We start from the raw sequence: 7,312 nt of genomic DNA, 5'->3' as shown, positions 1-7,312 counted from the left end.
TCTCCTTCTCTTCCTCTCTCACCCTCTCGTCCCATTCTCTCCCTCCCTAGCTGCCCATTCTTCTCCTCTAGTAGTATGTCTGCATATATTCTCTGTTGAGTTAAAACAGAGCCATATCAATGTACTTTCCCCCTCTTTATTGTTTTATTTTTAGAAATCATCTGAAATAAGTGTAGTTTATACATCTGTATTTAAGTGATTATTTACTTGAGCTGAAAATATTAATTGGGAAAGGGACCCACCATAGCTAAGCTTCCAATTAACATGACTAGCTGAAAAAAAAAGGGGGGGGATATAAGATACACATTTAAGCACCTTTAACTGTCTTTAAAAAATGAGATCAATATATCAATATATTTCGTAAATTAATCACGTTTTAGAATTGTGCTTGATACGTTTTCACAAAAGAAAAAGATTAGCTTCTTTTTAAAAATGTTTTTTTTTGTGTGTGCTGTCTTTGATTTTTTTTTCATCATAGCTACCAACATCAACCCTTTCTCCTCCCCAGCCCCCAGCCCCTAGCCCCAACCCCATCCCCCATCCAAAAATGAATGCAAAGAAATACTATTAGGCTGTCTGGTTATGTATTTTTTATGAGGCCATACAAGACGCTGCCTGACCCCTTGCAGCTCATGTTATAAGCACACTGAAGATGCTTTTCATTTAGGTTTTGCTTTTCAGCCTGGGTGACCTCTATTAAATAAAAAAAGGGGGCGGGGTGGGGGGGAGACCTAATATGTGACCCCAGGGACTAGTCGCTTCAAGGATTACATTTAATTCATATGATAATATTGAAATATAATGTTCCTGCGTCTAATGTTTTGGTTATTTTCTCTTTCTCTTTATTTCAGGGATTCATTGATGAGTCTTGTCATAGATGTTTTTCATCAATTTTGGGTAGACAGCTGTAACTTGTACATTAGGTCAGATTCTTAAAATTACCTTTTCTTTCTCCTTTTTGAATTCAGTCCATGAATACAAAACATACCTCTTTTTTTGTGTGTGAGAGACACAGAGAAATTAATTTTTCTGATGTGTGTCTGCCAAGAGTTCTGTTTCAAATAAAGAAACAATTTTTACTTAGCATTTCCTTAACCATGCTCAACACTGATCCCCAAGTTCTTTATTAGTGTGAATGCTAACATCTTTTAAAATCCCTTCCTCCCTTCCTTCCCTCCCTCCCTCCCTCCCTCTCTCCTTTCCTCCTTTCCTTCCTTCCTTCCTTCCTTCCTTCCTTCCTTCCTTCCTTCCTTCCTTCCTTCCTTCCTCCCTCCCTCCCTCCCTCCCTCCCTTCCTTCCTTCCCCTGCAAAGTCAGTTGCACATATTTAATCATATTCTCTCATATATGATATGTGTCTAGCGAAAGACCAACACTTGGGTTCTGGTGCATGTGTGCTGTAATACATATTTTTATATTGCTTTTATTATTACCCTGCATTTTATAATGCCCCTATTAGTTATTGAATACTCACTTGCATAAATTTTAGGGACTTATAACTTCACCATATCTTTTTTTTCCCTTTACCGTGAACATTGTTCATACTATTTAAGTTTAGAATTAATGTTCAAAACCAATTTGCAAAAGCATCCCTCTGGCCAGTTTTTAGACTGATATTTTTATTAAAGTTTCTCACAACATTGGATGCCTTTTTGTCTTTGCTAGTTGAAATGAACAGGTTTAAAATGGAATTGAACTACATGCCACCCTTTGTATTTTGAAGATGTTTTTATTCCTTTCACTTAACAGACTAGCACTTAATTTCTTTGAATCAGCTGCTGTTCCTCAGAGCTGCAGTGGTTCACTTGTCTTGGAAGGCAGGTTCTTTGGAGGGATAGTAACATTTCACCAGAGCTAATAAAGTCAATTAGGATAATGTTATACAGTAGGCCACTAGAAGACCAGGTGCATTTTGCATGAATCATTCTATGTTTTTTTAACTCATACCAATTTTTTACTTCATAAGGAATATTTAAAGACAGCTATTATTGGTTACATTAACTCAATTTAATTGAGTTTTCTTTTCCTTTTTTTTTTTTTTTGATGCAAGAAAAAGAAAGCAAGAAAATTTGTGGACATGTGCACACATTTTCATTACCACAAAAGTACTGATGAAAACTGATCACAGCTGGGAAATTCACTGCAGTAGCTGAAACCCCATCTTAAGCCTGTCCCTTATTTCCCAGGTATTGCCACAAATGTGATTCAGCAAATAAAGCCCCTAGCTGCACGGCCCCCTCTGCAATCAGAGAGCAGCAAAGTGGATCGGCAGTGGGGTTTTCACAATGACTCATAATTTTCCTACAATTGTTTGCATCACAGTCTTAACATTTTTGACATCTGGGTTACTGGTGAAAACGTGCATATGTCCCTGTGTATACATATAGTACATATATTTTTGTCTTGGTTAGTCATTGTATGTGCGAGGGATGTTTTAAAAACAGAGAGTCCAGGTTCTCCTTTGTAAAGCATTAAGCTGTGACCCTCCCTCCTCTCTTCCCTCCCCCTGTAGCCCTGGACTTCATGATGCCTTCTTGACTGCTAGCTGAACATGGAGATGTCTTTTTATTTTTTTTTTTATAAACCCAGTCACAACACAGAAAGAGGAGGAGGAGGAGGAGGAAGAGGGGGGGAGAGCGAGGGGGGAGAGAGAGAGAGAGAGAGAGAGAGAGAGAGAGAGAGAGAGAGAGAGAGAGAGAGAGAAAGAGGGACAGAGTGAAGTAAAAACCCTGAAGGATGGTTCTCAAAAATTCTAAAGGAACCACAGGGAATTCCTTTTAAGAGCAACAGAAAGCAAGCTAGCTGAGGTAAGGCAGATGTGGACAGCCTTTCTTTTCTTCTCTTTTCCTTCCTTCCCTATCTCTGTATCTTAATGTGTATGTCTCTCTTCGTTCTCCTTCTCTCCCCATATTCTCTCTCTTGTCCTTTACATTCAGATGTACTCTCTCTGTCCCCCTCCCCTTCCTATTCCTCCCTCCCTCCCTCCCTTTCTCCCTCTCTTTCACTCCTCTCTCCCTCTCCTCTTCCTCTTCTCTAAAGCTGTTTCTTTATGGTTCTGGGAGGGTAAGTGGGTAGGGGAGCTACCTAACTTCTTTCCTGCTTAAGCAATCTGAGAATGGAACTCATGTGAATATGCAAATAGGACTGCCTGGGCCGCATTGCTGACACGTGTATGTGTTGTATCCTTCTCCCCACCTCCCTGTCTTAGCGTCTGATCTTCAACAGATTGCTGTTGTTTCTTGTGATCACCAGCACAGCGTGCTGGAAAGAGAGATTGGGGGGGGGGGGGAAGGGGGGGAGGAGGTGGGGATTGGAGGGAGTGTTGTGGGGCTGGAAGGCAGGAAATCAGACATGATTGCTGTGACTTTTTTATATTAATGTGAGGCTTTTTTTTCCTAGCTCATTTGCATGTCAAAGTGGTGGAGGTGTGAGGCAGAGATTAGTATGGAGATGACATAATGATGCAATGAATTAAATGTGATCACTTCTCAAGCGGGGGTGAAGGGGGGGGGGTGGAAAGCAGCGAGGTGAGGAGGGGGAGCCAGTGAGACAGACGGAGTGAGAGAGCAAGAGGGGAGCGCTGCTTCTGATCTTCACCACACAGTTGATTGATGTCACCAGCGAGCAGAATGCGTCTTTTTATTGTGATGATGGTGACGGTGGTGGTGGTGATGCTGATTGCCATGATTACACTTATCGTTAGTGTGAAATTTGAATTTTAAGTGGTCAGTTCTGGAGCTCCAGTGCACGTGATTGTTTGGTTCATCAGTGCAACCCCTTTACTGTCAAAATTTAACACTATTCCATGTTTGCTTTTATTTAAAAAGGAAGCTGCAACATACTGGAAAGAAATGACTAATTTGTGATCTTACACAGTGGGCTGGGATACCAAGGTTTTCCATGTAGCTTCAGTTTTATTTTGCGTATGCAAAAAAAAAAAAGAAAAGAAAAAAAAAGAGGGGGGTGAGATTAAAAACATTTTTATTATTACAAAAAAAGAATCTTTCACTGGATCGTTGGTGTGGCAAGGGTTTTAACCCTTGACAATAAAGAAAATGCAATTTCATCTCTGACATTCAGTGTTATCTCCCTTTAATAACAAAACCAAACCAGACTGATTACTGAACAAAGCAAATTCTCAGGCGGCTAGTTGCAGGTCTGAATGCTGGAGTAAAAAACTGAACGTTTCCCTCCCTCCTTTTGATTGTTTTGTATGCAACACCTGCAAATGTGCATGTAGTTGTAAAAGATTTGCGCAGGAGGCAAGGGGAGTTTTTCTGTTTTGTTTTGTTAAAACTCCCAGATAATGAAAAGAAGAAAAAGAATATAAACACAAAGTACAAACGTTTAGACTTTGTCGATTCATTTGTTTTAGAAGTCAAATTCATTCTGTCTGCCAGTAAGTTTTCCTCTGATTAATCTCCTTCAGGACAGACTTCCCACAGTATAGACAAATCAGTATAGAAATTTAGGACTAATTGTTATGTGTGCAATAACCCTGATGATATAAGTGAGCACTTAAGAATCCACAGAACATTACTAACATTAATTTATTGAAAAAGAAAATCCAAAGCAACTCCATTAGTTTTTCCCTGTTATTGTTAAGGACTTTAAATGGATTTTCTAATTGGATAATTTTATTCACAAGAATAATACAGAAATGGAAAGCAAGCCCTACCTCTGGGGGTGGAGAGGGTTGGTCTGCAGGAGAGGGAAGTGCAGTCAACTTCTGGAAAACCTGCTCAGTGCACTAAAGAGAAAGGCAAAAGGTTAGACAATAGCACCCATGTGTGAGAACTAGCTGACCAACTGCAGGGGGGCGGGGGGAGGAGACAGAGGGTTGCTCTCAGCATGTTGAAGCAATATAGAGGATAAATTCACTGGCCTCCTTTCTACGATATTTAAAACAATGTCCACCATCGTTGCCCCTCTGTGATCATAGGCACTTCACAGTCGTTCTGTCCTAACTTTCCCTAAGATGGAGCATGCATCTTCACTCTCTTTCCCTTGCTCTCATCCACATCTTCGGCATTTTCTGTCCACCAAGCTCTTCTTCTTGGAGTGGCGCTTGGCCTTATTGTTTCTCTTCCCTGCCCCAGATGAAGGTAGCTGTGCTCAACATCAGCTGGAGCTCACTGAAGGTTGTGCATGGCTACTATTAATAGAAAGTGTCTTGTGTGCTGTTTTTACACCCTTTGCCTGCCAGACACACAGAATGAATTGAGACGGTCACAGAAAAGTTCTGGAGGGCTGGTCTTTGAATGGCTTTCCTTCCACACATCAACACCTGTCTCCTTATTCTCCATCTGTCCCCAGGTAGCACTGCGGCCTCCTCCACCTCCCGCTTTCTCCTGGCCTTAGTCTTCCAGGCCAATAAAGAAGAAAGGCAGGGATGAGGATTGTTCCTATTGATCTGCCCAAGGGGATCATTAGGCATCCGTATCAATCTACAAATCAGTGGCCTGTGTTACTAGCTTGGGCAGTCATTGCCAATTTGTTCCTATTAGATGGCGGAGCCTGGAGGTGTTTGATGAGCAGATTGGGTCTTTATCTCAGCCCTAGAGAGTATGCATGCTTGGTACCAGATAGCAGAGGTTTATAGGATTTGTTTTTTGGTAGGGGGACAGGGATCCTTATGGGTATTGTTTTCCAGCCTGAAATTGGCGTGTGTGGTAACCAGCCCTCCAAGGAGGACCCCACCCACACTGGTTGAATTGTCTCCTTACAGTTAGCCCCCATGTTGCCTCCTCCAGCCCTGACATCTCAGAAAGCTTCCCACAGAAATATCGCGGAGTGTTCTTTTGTAATCCTTTTCAGGACAGCATCTGAACAATTGAAATGTAAACACTTTTCCTGTCCTTCCTCCAGCTCCTTTGCTAGGAGGAGGAGCAGCGTATTCACTGAGCAGGTGACATTTTTAGCTGATATTTTCTCTGTAGTTCAATTAGATAAAGTAAAAGTTAAAGCTCCAGGTAATTTTGTTTGGGGAATCCTATTTGCCTTTTCTCTTTGAATTGAAATCATGAAATATATGTGTTCTCATTTCCACCTTTTTATTTTTTCAAGAAATCTTTAAAAATCATCTTTGTCTCTAGTCTTGGGTTTGAAAGAGCAGCAACTGTGGCGAAAGCCAGGTTCTCTCATATGTATGTAGAATTGAAAAATAAAAATTATGTTTCCATCGGGGGAGGGTAAGAGAAAAGGAGAATGAATGAATAAGCACAATTTATGCTGCTACCACTACTAGCATGATATTTCCTCTTCATTATTTTGTGAAAAACCTCAAATTTAAACCTGGTTTTACTCATTCCTGACGTGAGCATTATTCAGTATAAATATCTGTCTATTGCCAGACCATGGTGATGCTCTCAGTGACATTTCTGCTTTATAGCTTTTGGTGGGAGAGGAAGTGAGGTGAGGGGAGGTGGGCTGATGCAGATGGGGAAGGAGGGGACCAGGCAACATCCACTTCCTAGGAGCTCTGCTTCTATCCTGCCCTTGAGTTTGTTACTTGTGAATAATAAACTGTTATTCTGAGCTGGGGCCGGGGGAGGTGAGTGAAGTAGCCAAACCTGAGTTGTATACTTAGCACTTCTGTCTTCTTTAGAATTTTGTTCATCATTACACGGGACAAAAAAAAAAATTTTTAAATATAATCTTTCATATTTGAGTATTGAAAATAAGATAGAACTCAGTTTACATTGGACACCAATTTCCAAGTGGTTTTGGTCTCTTTAGAGTTACCTATCCCAGTTCAGGCAACTATTAAGAAAAACTTGCATTTTGCTTTAGAAAACTTTTAATTTGGTGATTATTACTATTTATTAGTTTGTACCTACATTTTCTCACCTGTGTATTTTTTTTCTCGGTCCTGTTCCACTCTAAGAAGCACTCATTTCATTTCATTTGACAAGAGCCTGCTTTGTTTGGTTATTGAGTAGATCACAGAACTTCACAGAAATACATCTGTGTGGGGTATATGATTGCTAGGAGTTAAACCATCTTAATTTATCATGAACCAGACATCCAGCCAGCTTTCATCTTTACAGTGCATGTATAGAAATCGATTTGGAGTGGACTCGGAGGAATGTTTTAAGAGTTTGGTTTGCAAATATTTATAAACCTTTTTCTCCGGAGCGGAGCCTGTTTTAGAATGGTCCTCATACTATTAAGAATAGAGCTTATTTTGAGGAAGATGCTGCCAAACTCTGCTGTTTATTTTATCACGAGGGTTGGGAGTTCAAATTTGTTTTGCCACTGACATACTGTCCAAGCTAGAGATAGCTGTGACTAAGCTGGTTATGTTCTTCATC

At 40.6% G+C, this 7,312-nt stretch overlaps 1 protein-coding gene across 3 annotated transcripts in view; it reads left to right on the top strand.

Moving 5' to 3' along the window:
* The first annotated feature begins 2,700 nt into the window (after positions 1-2,700).
* Positions 2,701-7,312, top strand: part of ZFHX3 (zinc finger homeobox 3) — a 974,639-nt gene continuing 970,027 nt past the window's right edge. For 2 of the 3 annotated variants that reach the window (XM_080646078.1, XM_080646081.1), the window contains exon 1: positions 2,701-2,806. The gene's annotated coding sequence lies outside the window, so the exon portion shown is untranslated. Of the gene's footprint in view, positions 2,807-3,085; positions 3,179-7,312 lie in introns of those variants that run through there. The other variant, XM_080646079.1, reaches the window with a different exon arrangement.

The sequence above is a fragment of the Plecotus auritus genome (assembly GCF_963455305.1).
Source record: "Plecotus auritus genome assembly, chromosome: 10".
NCBI classification, from domain to species: Eukaryota; Metazoa; Chordata; class Mammalia; order Chiroptera; family Vespertilionidae; genus Plecotus; species Plecotus auritus.
Note: the sequence above shows the minus strand (reverse complement) of the source record. Positions and strands in the feature narration are given on the sequence as shown.